Below are 12,298 nucleotides of genomic sequence, written 5' to 3'. Positions count from 1 at the left end.
ACTGAGGAGAAATCAGGCTGCCATGTCTAGACCTATGTAATGGGGTTTTTCAGTACTGGCCCTGGGGACCGACAGCATTGCACAAATGGTAGGTCTTTCTTATTCTACTCACTCCGTGAGCACTCTTTCCTAAAGGGCTGACCATCAGAATCATGTGTGCCGAACAAGGGAGATGCACTGATCCCCGGGAGAAGGAAGGAACATCGCTCTAATACAGAGTCAGCAGAAGAGATGGACCCGTAGTGATAGCAAGCTGAGCCCTCCAAAAAGTAGACTGACCTTCGCCCAAACAGGGACTTGAATTAAGCAGACTACCTTCTGCCCTGTTGTGTCACATTGCTGCCTGACCTACTTGCAACCTAGCAAGCGGAGATTGCAAGCTAGCCCTGTAAGCGGGTAAAACAGCAGTCCCACTGAGGAGAAATCAGGCTGCCATGTCTCATCCTATGTAATGGGGTTTTTCAGTGATGGGCCTGGGGACCGACAGCACTGCACAATTCGGAGGTCTGTCTTATTCTACTCACTCTGTGAGCCCGCTTTCCTAACGAGCTGACCATCAGAATCAGGTGTGCCAAACAAGGGAGGTGCACTGATACCCTGGAGCAGGAAGGAACATCGCTCTAGTACAGAGTCAGCAGAAGAGATGGACCGTAGTGATAGCAAGCTGAGGCCTACAAAAAGAAGACTGACCTTCGCCCAAACAGGGACTTGAATTAAGCAGACCACCTTCTGCCATGTTGTGTGTAACACTGCTGCCTGACCTACTTGCAACCTAGCAAGCCGAGATTGTAAGCTAGCCCTTGAAGTGGCTAAAACAGCAGTCCCACTGAGGAGAAATCAGGCTGCCATGTCTCATCCTATGTAATGGGGTTTTTCAGTACTGGCCCTGGGGACCGACAGCACTGCACAAATGTGAGGTCTTTCTTATTCTACTCACTCCGTGAGCACTCTTTCCTAAAGGGCTGACCATCAGAATCATGTGTGCCGAACAAGGGAGATGCACTGATCCCCGGGAGAAGAAAGGAACATCGCTCTAATACAGAGTCAGCAGAAGAGATAGACCCGTAGTGATAGCAAGCTGAGCCCTCCAAAAAGTAGACTGACCTTCGCCCAAACAGGGACTTGAATTATGCAGACTACCTTCTGCCCTGTTGTGTGTCACATTGCTGCCTGACCTACTTGCAACCTAGCAAGCCGAGATTGTAAGCTAGCACTGGAAGCGGGTAAAACAGCAGTCCCACTGAGGAGAAATCAGGCTGCCATGTCTCATCCTATGTAATGGGGTTTTTCAGTACTGGCCCTGGGGACCGACAGCACTGCACAATTGGGAATTCCGTCTTATTCTACTCACTCTGTGAGCACTCTTTCCTAAAGGGCTGATCATCAGAATCAGGTGTGCCGTACAAGGGAGATGCACTGATCCCCGGGAGCAGGAAGGAACATCGCTCTAGTACAGAGTCAGCAGAAGAGATGGACCGTAGTGATAGCAAGCTGAGGCCTACAAAAAGAAGACTGACCTTTGCCCAAACAGGGACTTGAATTAAGCAGACCACCTTCTGCCATGTTGTGTGTAACACTGCTGCCTGACCTACTTGCAACCTAGCAAGCGGAGATTGTAAGCTAGCCCTGGAAGCAGCTAAAACAGCAGTCCCACTGAGGAGAAATCAGGCTGCCATGTCTAGACCTATGTAATGGGGTTTTTCAGTACTGGCCCTGGGGACCGACAGCATTGCACAAATGGGAGGTCTTTCTTATTCTACTCACTCCGTGAGCACTCTTTCCTAAAGGGCTGACCATCAGAATCATGTGTGCCGAACAAGGGAGATGCACTGATCCCCGGGAGAAGGAAGGAACATCGCTCTAATACAGAGTCAGCAGAAGAGATGGACCCGTAGTGATAGCAAGCTGAGCCCTCCAAAAAGTAGACTGACCTTCGCCCAAACAGGGACTTGAATTAAGCAGACTACCTTCTGCCCTGTTGTGTCACATTGCTGCCTGACCTACTTGCAACCTAGCAAGCGGAGATTGTAAGCTAGCCCTGTAAGCGGGTAAAACAGCAGTCCCACTGAGGAGAAATCAGGCTGCCATGTCTCATCCTATGTAATGGGGTTTTTCAGTGATGGGCCTGGGGACCGACAGCACTGCACAATTCGGAGGTCTGTCTTATTCTACTCACTCTGTGAGCCCGCTTTCCTAACGAGCTGACCATCAGAATCAGGTGTGCCAAACAAGGGAGGTGCACTGATACCCTGGAGCAGGAAGGAACATCGCTCTAGTACAGAGTCAGCAGAAGAGATGGACCGTAGTGATAGCAAGCTGAGGCCTACAAAAAGAAGACTGACCTTCGCCCAAACAGGGACTTGAATTAAGCAGACCACCTTCTGCCATTTTGTGTGTAACACTGCTGCCTGACCTACTTGCAACCTAGCAAGCCGAGATTGTAAGCTAGCCCTTGAAGTGGCTAAAACAGCAGTCCCACTGAGGAGAAATCAGGCTGCCATGTCTCATCCTATGTAATGGGGTTTTTCAGTACTGGCCCTGGGGACCGACAGCACTGCACAAATGGGAGGTCTTTCTTATTCTACTCACTCCGTGAGCACTCTTTCCTAAAGGGCTGACCATCAGAATCATGTGTGCCGAACAAGGGAGATGCACTGATCCCCGGGAGAAGGAAGGAACATCGCTCTAATACAGAGTCAGCAGAAGAGATAGACCCGTAGTGATAGCAAGCTGAGCCCTCCAAAAAGTAGACTGACCTTCGCCCAAACAGGGACTTGAATTAAGCAGACTACCTTCTGCCCTGTTGTGTGTCACATTGCTGCCTGACCTACTTGCAACCTAGCAAGCCGAGATTGTAAGCTAACACTGGAAGCGGGTAAAACAGCAGTCCCACTGAGGAGAAATCAGGCTGCCATGTCTCATCCTATGTAATGGGGTTTTTCAGTACTGGCCCTGGGGACCGACAGCACTGCACAATTGGGAATTCCGTCTTATTCTACTCACTCTGTGAGCACTCTTTCCTAAAGGGCTGATCATCAGAATCAGGTGTGCCGTACAAGGGAGATGCACTGATCCCCGGGAGCAGGAAGGAACATCGCTCTAGTACAGAGTCAGCAGAAGAGATGGACCGTAGTGATAGCAAGCTGAGGCCTACAAAAAGAAGACTGACCTTTGCCCAAACAGGGACTTGAATTAAGCAGACCACCTTCTGCCATGTTGTGTGTAACACTGCTGCCTGACCTACTTGCAACCTAGCAAGCGGAGATTGTAAGCTAGCCCTGGAAGCAGCTAAAACAGCAGTCCCACTGAGGAGAAATCAGGCTGCCATGTCTAATCCTATGTAATGGGGTTTTTCAGTACTGGCCCTGGGGACCGACAGCACTGCACAAATGGGAGGTCTTTCTTATTCTACTCACTCCGTGAGCACTCTTTCCTAAAGGGCTGACCATCAGAATCATGTGTGCCGAACAAGGGAGATGCACTGATCCCCGGGAGAAGGAAGGAACATCGCTCTAATACAGAGTCAGCAGAAGAGATGGACCCGTAGTGATAGCAAGCTGAGCCCTCCAAAAAGTAGACTGACCTTCGCCCAAACAGGGACTTGAATTAAGCAGACCACCTTCTGCCCTGTTGTGTGTCACATTGCTGCCTGACCTACTTGCAACCTAGCAAGCCGAGATTGTAAGCTAGCACTGGAAGCGGGTAAAACAGCAGTCCCACTGAGGAGAAATCAGGCTGCCATGTCTCATCCTATGTAATGGGGTTTTTCAGTAATGGCCCTGGGGACCGACAGCACTGCACAATTGGGAAGTCCGTCTTATTCTACTCACTCTGTGAGCACTCTTTCCTAAAGGGCTGATCATCAGAATCAGGTGTGCCGAACAAGGGAGATGCACTGATCCCCGGGAGCAGGAAGGAACATCGCTCTAGTACAGAGTCAGCAGAAGAGATGGACCGTAGTGATAGCAAGCTGAGGCCTACAAAAAGAAGACTGACCTTTGCCCAAACAGGGACTTGAATTAAGCAGACCACCTTCTGCCATGTTGTGTGTAACACTGCTGCCTGACCTACTTGCAACCTAGCAAGCGGAGATTGTAAGCTAGCCCTGGAAGCAGCTAAAACAGCAGTCCCACTGAGGAGAAATCAGGCTGCCATGTCTAGACCTATGTAATGGGGTTTTTCAGTACTGGCCCTGGGGACCGACAGCATTGCACAAATGGGAGGTCTTTCTTATTCTACTCACTCCGTGAGCACTCTTTCCTAAAGGGCTGACCATCAGAATCATGTGTGCCGAACAAGGGAGATGCACTGATCCCCGGGAGAAGGAAGGAACATCGCTCTAATACAGAGTCAGCAGAAGAGATGGACCCGTAGTGATAGCAAGCTGAGCCCTCCAAAAAGTAGACTGACCTTCGCCCAAACAGGGACTTGAATTAAGCAGACTACCTTCTGCCCTGTTGTGTCACATTGCTGCCTGACCTATTTGCAACCTAGCAAGCGGAGATTGCAAGCTAGCCCTGTAAGCGGGTAAAACAGAAGTCCCACTGAGGAGAAATCAGGCTGCCATGTCTCATCCTATGTAATGGGGTTTTTCAGTGATGGGCCTGGGGACCGACAGCACTGCACAATTCGGAGGTCTGTCTTATTCTACTCACTCTGTGAGCCCGCTTTCCTAACGAGCTGACCATCAGAATCAGGTGTGCCAAACAAGGGAGGTGCACTGATACCCTGGAGCAGGAAGGAACATCGCTCTAGTACAGAGTCAGCAGAAGAGATGGACCGTAGTGATAGCAAGGTGACTCCGCCAAAGCAGACAGTCCTTTGCCCAAACAGGGACTTGAACCCTGGGCCCTCAGATTAAAAGTCTGATGCTCTACCGACTGAGCTATCCGGGCTCTTGTGGAGCACTGTCTTCTCACCTTTTATAAAGCAGCAGTTTTACAACAAGCTGCCTAGAAGAGACCCAGGTGTCACGAGGATGAAAGCTAGAAGCAGTTATGGCACAGAGAGCGAAGGACCATAGAAGGCACAATTACCATCACAGAAAGCTAAAGCAGTACTACAAATCCCTCCCGTAGTCGGCAGAGTTCGAACCTGCGCGGGGAGACCCCAATGGATTTCAAGTCCATCACCTTTACCTCTCGGCCACGACTACGCCTAATGTTAGAAAGCAAGCGCCCTTGTCTGGTGGCGCCCTGCACAGGCCAAGCTTCAGAAACAAAATCACGCAGAAAGATGAGGTGGTAAAAAATTTTCAACCTTCCCGTATACTCAACGGCAAATGGTTGCCGTGACCCGGATTCGAACGAGGGTTGCTGCGGCCACCACACAGCGTACTAACCACTATACGATCACGGCGTGCCACTGGCTCAACCAAGACAACCCCTGGAGCCCGGATACAAGAAGCAGCAGCGGCGTGTTTGTCCATCGAAGAGGGACTGGACATTTCGCAAATAAGTGCGAGGACCGTGAGAAATGCATGGATGCTTTGCCTCATGGCCTTCAGCGTAGTCGACAGGATTCGAACCTGCGCGGGGAGACCCCAATGGATTTCTAGTCCATCGCCTTAACCACTCGGCCACAACTACAGGAGTGGACCATTTTCTGCTCAGTTTGTGTCCAACACTGCTGCCTGACCTACTTGCAACCAACCCAGCTCAGTCAGCAAGCGGAGATTGCAAGCTAGCCCTGCAAGCGGGTAAAACAGTGGTCCCACTGAGGAGAAATCAGGCTGCCATGTCTCATCCTATGTAATGGGGTTTTTCAGTACTGGCCCTGGGGACCGACAGCACTGCACAATTGGGAAGTCTGTCTTATTCTACTCACTCTATGAGCACTCTTTCCTAAAGGGCTGACCATCAGAATCAGGTTTGCCGAACAAGGGAGATGCACTGATCCCCGGGAGCAGGAAGGAACATCGCTCTAGTACAGAGTCAGCAGAAGAGATGGACCGTAGTGATAGCAAGCTGAGGCCTACAAAAAGAAGACTGACCTTCGCCCAAACAGGGACTTGAATTAAGCAGACCACCTTCTGCCATGTTGTGTGTAACACTGCTGCCTGACCTACTTGCAACCTAGCAAGCCGAGATTGTAAGCTAGCCCTTGAAGTGGCTAAAACAGCAGTCCCACTGAGGAGAAATCAGGCTGCCATGTCTCATCCTATGTAATGGGCTTTTTCAGTACTGGCCCTGGGGACCGACAGCACTGCACAAATGGGAGGTCTTTCTTATTCTACTCACTCCGTGAGCACTCTTTCCTAAAGGGCTGACCATCAGAATCATGTGTGCCGAACAAGGGAGATGCACTGATCCCCGGGAGAAGGAAGGAACATCGCTCTAATACAGAGTCAGCAGAAGAGATGGACCCGTAGTGATAGCAAGCTGAGCCCTCCAAAAAGTAGACTGACCTTCGCCCAAACAGGGACTTGAATTAAGCAGACTACCTTCTGCCCTGTTGTGTGTCACATTGCTGCCTGACCTACTTGCAACCTAGCAAGCCGAGATTGTAAGCTAGCACTGGAAGCGGGTAAAACAGCAGTCCCACTGAGGAGAAATCAGGCTGCCATGTCTCATCCTATGTAATGGGGTTTTTCAGTACTGGCCCTGGGGACCGACAGCACTGCACAATTGGGAATTCCGTCTTATTCTACTCACTCTGTGAGCACTCTTTCCTAAAGGGCTGATCATCAGAATCAGGTGTGCCGTACAAGGGAGATGCACTGATCCCCGGGAGCAGGAAGGAACATCGCTCTAGTACAGAGTCAGCAGAAGAGATGGACCGTAGTGATAGCAAGCTGAGGCCTACAAAAAGAAGACTGACCTTTGCCCAAACAGGGACTTGAATTAAGCAGACCACCTTCTGCCATGTTGTGTGTAACACTGCTGCCTGACCTACTTGCAACCTAGCAAGCGGAGATTGTAAGCTAGCCCTGGAAGCTGCTAAAACAGCAGTCCCACTGAGGAGAAATCAGGCTGCCATGTCTAATCCTATGTAATGGGGTTTTTCAGTACTGGCCCTGGGGACCGACAGCACTGCACAAATGGGAGGTCTTTCTTATTCTACTCACTCCGTGAGCACTCTTTCCTAAAGGGCTGACCATCAGAATCATGTGTGCCGAACAAGGGAGATGCACTGATCCCCGGGAGAAGGAAGGAACATCGCTCTAATACAGAGTCAGCAGAAGAGATGGACCCGTAGTGATAGCAAGCTGAGCCCTCCAAAAAGTAGACTGACCTTCGCCCAAACAGGGACTTGAATTAAGCAGACCACCTTCTGCCCTGTTGTGTGTCACATTGCTGCCTGACCTACTTGCAACCTAGCAAGCCGAGATTGTAAGCTAGCACTGGAAGCGGGTAAAACAGCAGTCCCACTGAGGAGAAATCAGGCTGCCATGTCTCATCCTATGTAATGGGGTTTTTCAGTAATGGCCCTGGGGACCGACAGCACTGCACAATTGGGAAGTCCGTCTTATTCTACTCACTCTGTGAGCACTCTTTCCTAAAGGGCTGATCATCAGAATCAGGTGTGCCGAACAAGGGAGATGCACTGATCCCCGGGAGCAGGAAGGAACATCGCTCTAGTACAGAGTCAGCAGAAGAGATGGACCGTAGTGATAGCAAGCTGAGGCCTACAAAAAGAAGACTGACCTTTGCCCAAACAGGGACTTGAATTAAGCAGACCACCTTCTGCCATGTTGTGTGTAACACTGCTGCCTGACCTACTTGCAACCTAGCAAGCGGAGATTGTAAGCTAGCCCTGGAAGCAGCTAAAACAGCAGTCCCACTGAGGAGAAATCAGGCTGCCATGTCTAGACCTATGTAATGGGGTTTTTCAGTACTGGCCCTGGGGACCGACAGCATTGCACAAATGGGAGGTCTTTCTTATTCTACTCACTCCGTGAGCACTCTTTCCTAAAGGGCTGACCATCAGAATCATGTGTGCCGAACAAGGGAGATGCACTGATCCCCGGGAGAAGGAAGGAACATCGCTCTAATACAGAGTCAGCAGAAGAGATGGACCCGTAGTGATAGCAAGCTGAGCCCTCCAAAAAGTAGACTGACCTTCGCCCAAACAGGGACTTGAATTAAGCAGACTACCTTCTGCCCTGTTGTGTCACATTGCTGCCTGACCTACTTGCAACCTAGCAAGTGGAGATTGCAAGCTAGCCCTGTAAGCGGGTAAAACAGCAGTCCCACTGAGGAGAAATCAGGCTGCCATGTCTCATCCTATGTAATGGGGTTTTTCCAGTGATGGGCCTGGGGACCGACAGCACTGCACAATTCGGAGGTCTGTCTTATTCTACTCACTCTGTGAGCCCGCTTTCCTAACGAGCTGACCATCAGAATCAGGTGTGCCAAACAAGGGAGGTGCACTGATACCCTGGAGCAGGAAGGAACATCGCTCTAGTACAGAGTCAGCAGAAGAGATGGACCGTAGTGATAGCAAGGTGACTCCGCCAAAGCAGACAGTCCTTTGCCCGAACAGGGACTTGAACCCTGGGCCCTCAGATTAAAAGTCTGATGCTCTACCGACTGAGCTATCCGGGCTCTTGTGGAGCACTGTCTTCTCACCTTTTATAAAGCAGCAGTTTTACAACAAGCTGCCTAGAAGAGACCCAGGTGTCACGAGGATGAAAGCTAGAAGCAGTTATGGCACAGAGAGCGAAGGACCATAGAAGGCACAATTACCATCACAGAAAGCTAAAGCAGTACTACAAATCCCTCCCGTAGTCGGCAGAGTTCGAACCTGCGCGGGGAGACCCCAATGGATTTCAAGTCCATCACCTTTACCTCTCGGCCACGACTACGCCTAATGTTAGAAAGCAAGCGCCCTTGTCTGGTGGCGCCCTGCACAGGCCAAGCTTCGGAAACAAAATCACGCAGAAAGATGAGGTGGTAAAAAATTTTCAACCTTCCCGTATACTCAACGGCAAATGGATGCCGTGACCCGGATTCGAACGAGGGTTGCTGCGGCCACCACACAGCGTACTAACCACTATACGATCACGGCGTGCCACTGGCTCAACCAAGACAACCCCTGGAGCCCGGATACAAGAAGCAGCAGCGGCGTGTTTGTCCATCGAAGAGGGACTGGACATTTCGCAAATAAGTGCGAGGACCGTGAGAAATGCATGGATGCTTTGCCTCATGGCCTTCAGCGTAGTCGACAGGATTCGAACCTGCGCGGGGAGACCCCAATGGATTTCTAGTCCATCGCCTTAACCACTCGGCCACAACTACGGGAGTGGACCAATTTCTGCTCAGTTTGTGTCCAACACTGCTGCCTGACCTACTTGCAACCAACCCAGCTCAGTCAGCAAGCGGAGATTGCAAGCTAGCCCTGCAAGCGGGTAAAACAGTGGTCCCACTGAGGAGAAATCAGGCTGCCATGTCTCATCCTATGTAATGGGGTTTTTCAGTACTGGCCCTGGGGACCGACAGCACTGCACAATTGGGAAGTCTGTCTTATTCTACTCACTCTATGAGCACTCTTTCCTAAAGGGCTCACCATCAGAATCAGGTTTGCCGAACAAGGGAGATGCACTGATCCCCGGGAGCAGGAAGGAACATCGCTCTAGTACAGAGTCAGCAGAAGAGATGGACCGTAGTGATAGCAAGCTGAGGCCTACAAAAAGAAGACTGACCTTCGCCCAAACAGGGACTTGAATTAAGCAGACCACCTTCTGCCATGTTGTGTGTAACACTGCTGCCTGACCTACTTGCAACCTAGCAAGCCGAGATTGTAAGCTAGCCCTTGAAGTGGCTAAAACAGCAGTCCCACTGAGGAGAAATCAGGCTGCCATGTCTCATCCTATGTAATGGGCTTTTTCAGTACTGGCCCTGGGGACCGACAGCACTGCACAAATGGGAGGTCTTTCTTATTCTACTCACTCTGTGAGCACTCTTACCTAAAGGGCTGACCATCAGAATCATGTGTGCCGAACAAGGGAGATGCACTGATCCCCGGGAGAAGGAAGGAACATCGCTCTAATACAGAGTCAGCAGAAGAGATGGACCCGTAGTGATAGCAAGCTGAGCCCTCCAAAAAGTAGACTGACCTTCGCCCAAACAGGGACTTGAATTAAGCAGACTACCTTCTGCCCTGTTGTGTGTCACATTGCTGCCTGACCTACTTGCAACCTAGCAAGCCGAGATTGTAAGCTAGCACTGGAAGCGGGTAAAACAGCAGTCCCACTGAGGAGAAATCAGGCTGCCATGTCTCATCCTATGTAATGGGGTTTTTCAGTACTGGCCCTGGGGACCGACAGCACTGCACAATTGGGAAGTCTGTCTTAATCTACTCACTCTGTGAGCCCGCTTTCCTAATGAGCTGACCATCAGAATCAGGTGTGCCAAACAAGGGAGGTGCACTGATACGCTGGAGCAGGAAGGAACACTGCTCCAGTACAGATTCAGAAGAAGAGATGGACCGTAGTGATAGCAAGGTGACTCCGCCAAAAGCAGACAGACCTTCACCCGAACAGGGACTTGAACCCTGGACCCTCAGATTAAAAGTCTGATGCTCTACCTACTGAGCTATCCTGGCTCTTGTGGAGCACTGTCTTCTCACCTTTTATAAAGCAGCAGTTTTACAACAAGCTGCCTAGAAGAGACCCAGGTGTCACGAGGATGAAAGCTAGAAGCAGTTATGGCACAGAGAGCGAAGGACCATAGAAGGCACAATTACGTCACAGAAAGCTAAAGCAATACTGCAAATCCCTCCCGTAGTCGGCAGAGTTCGAACCTGCGCGGGGAGACCCCAATGGATTTCAAGTCCATCGCCTTAACCTCTCGGCCACGACTACGCCTAATGTTAGAAAGCAAGCGCCCTTGTCTGGTGGCGCCCTGCACAGGCCAAGCTTCAGAAACAAAATCACGCAGAAAGATGAGGTTGTAAAAAATTTTCAACCTTCCCGTATACTCAAGGGCAAAGGGTTGCCCTGACCCGGATTCGAACCAGGGTTGCTGCGGCCACAACACAGAGTACTAGCCACTATACGATCACAGCATGCCACTGGCTCACCCAAGACAACCCCCGGAGCCCGGATACAAGAAGCAGCAGCGGCGTGTTTGTCCATCGAAGAGGGACTGGACATTTCGCAAATAAGTGCGAGGACCGTGAAAAATGTATGGATGCTTTGCTTCATGGCCTTTAGCGTAGTCGGCAGGATTCGAACCTGCGCGGGGAGACCCCAATGGATTTCTAGTCCATCGCCTTAACCACTCGGCCACGACTACGGGAGTGGACCAATTTCTGCTCAGTTTGTGTCCAACACTGCTGCCTGACCTACTTGCAACCAACCCAGCTCAGTCAGCAAGCGGAGAATGCAAGCTAGCCCTGCAAGCGGGTAAAACAGCGGTCCCACTGAGGAGAAATCAGGCTGCCATGTCTCATCCTATGTAATGGGGTTTTTCAGTACTGGCCCTGGGGACCGACAGCACTGCACAATTGGGAAGTCTGTCTTAATCTACTCACTCTGTGAGCACTCTTTCCTAAAGGGATGACCATCAGAATCAGGTTTGCCGAACAAGGGAGATGCACTGATCCCCGGGAGCAGGAAGGAACATCGCTCTAGTACAGAGTCAGCAGAAGAGATGGACCGTAGTGATAGCAAGCTGAGGCCTACAAAAAGAAGACTGACCTTCGCCCAAACAGGGACTTGAATTAAGCAGACCACCTTCTGCCATGTTGTGTGTAACACTGCTGCCTGACCTCCTTGCAACCTAGCAAGCGGAGATTTTAAGCTAGCCCTGGAAGCGGCTAAAACAACAGTCCCACTGAGGAGAAATCAGGCTGCCATGTCTCATCCTTTGTAATGGGGTTTTTCAGTACTGGCCCTGGGGACCGACAGCACTGCACAATTGGGAAGTCTGTCTTATTCTACTCTCTCTGTGAGCACTCTTTCCTAAAGGGCTGATCATCAGAATCAGGTGTGCCGAACAAGGGAGATGCACTGATCCCCGGGAGCAGGAAGGAACATCGCTCTAGTACAGAGTCAGCAGAAGAGATGGACCGTAGTGATAGCAAGCTGAGGCCTACAAAAAGAAGACTGACCTTCGCCCAAACAGGGACTTGAATTAAGCAGACCACCTTCTGCCATGTTGTGTGTAACACTGCTGATTGACCTACTTGCAAGCTAGCAAGCGGAGATTGTAAGCTAGCCCTGGATGCAGCTAAAACAGCAGTCCCACTGAGGAGAAATCAGGCTGCCATGTCTCATCCTATGTAATGGGGTTTTTCAGTACTGGCCCTGGGGACCGACAGCACTGCACAATTGGGAAGTCCGTCTTATTCTACG

At 50.8% G+C, this 12,298-nt stretch overlaps 8 non-coding genes across 8 annotated transcripts; all 8 read right to left on the bottom strand.

Annotated features, from left to right (window-relative positions):
* Nucleotides 1–4,822: 4,822 nt before the first annotated feature.
* On the bottom strand, nucleotides 4,823–4,895 carry trnak-uuu (transfer RNA lysine (anticodon UUU)). Its single transcript has one exon. It is a non-coding gene; the product is annotated as a tRNA-Lys (tRNA).
* Nucleotides 4,896–5,073: 178 nt separating this feature from the next.
* On the bottom strand, nucleotides 5,074–5,155 carry trnas-uga (transfer RNA serine (anticodon UGA)). Its single transcript has one exon. It is a non-coding gene; the product is annotated as a tRNA-Ser (tRNA).
* Nucleotides 5,156–5,506: 351 nt separating this feature from the next.
* On the bottom strand, nucleotides 5,507–5,588 carry trnas-aga (transfer RNA serine (anticodon AGA)). Its single transcript has one exon. It is a non-coding gene; the product is annotated as a tRNA-Ser (tRNA).
* Nucleotides 5,589–8,473: 2,885 nt separating this feature from the next.
* On the bottom strand, nucleotides 8,474–8,546 carry trnak-uuu (transfer RNA lysine (anticodon UUU)). The gene has a single exon. It is a non-coding gene; the product is annotated as a tRNA-Lys (tRNA).
* A 178-nt stretch (nucleotides 8,547–8,724) lies between these two features.
* On the bottom strand, nucleotides 8,725–8,806 carry trnas-uga (transfer RNA serine (anticodon UGA)). Its single transcript has one exon. It is a non-coding gene; the product is annotated as a tRNA-Ser (tRNA).
* Nucleotides 8,807–9,157: 351 nt separating this feature from the next.
* On the bottom strand, nucleotides 9,158–9,239 carry trnas-aga (transfer RNA serine (anticodon AGA)). Its single transcript has one exon. It is a non-coding gene; the product is annotated as a tRNA-Ser (tRNA).
* A 1,483-nt stretch (nucleotides 9,240–10,722) lies between these two features.
* trnas-uga (transfer RNA serine (anticodon UGA)) lies at nucleotides 10,723–10,804 on the bottom strand. Its single transcript has one exon. It is a non-coding gene; the product is annotated as a tRNA-Ser (tRNA).
* Nucleotides 10,805–11,155: 351 nt separating this feature from the next.
* On the bottom strand, nucleotides 11,156–11,237 carry trnas-aga (transfer RNA serine (anticodon AGA)). Its single transcript has one exon. It is a non-coding gene; the product is annotated as a tRNA-Ser (tRNA).
* Between the last annotated feature and the right edge of the window lie 1,061 nt (nucleotides 11,238–12,298).

Source organism: Carassius carassius, chromosome 18 (genome assembly GCF_963082965.1).
Source record: "Carassius carassius chromosome 18, fCarCar2.1, whole genome shotgun sequence".
Taxonomy (NCBI): Eukaryota; Metazoa; Chordata; class Actinopteri; order Cypriniformes; family Cyprinidae; genus Carassius; species Carassius carassius.
The sequence above is the reverse complement of the archived record's forward strand: the minus strand, read 5'-3'. Positions and strand labels throughout refer to the sequence as shown.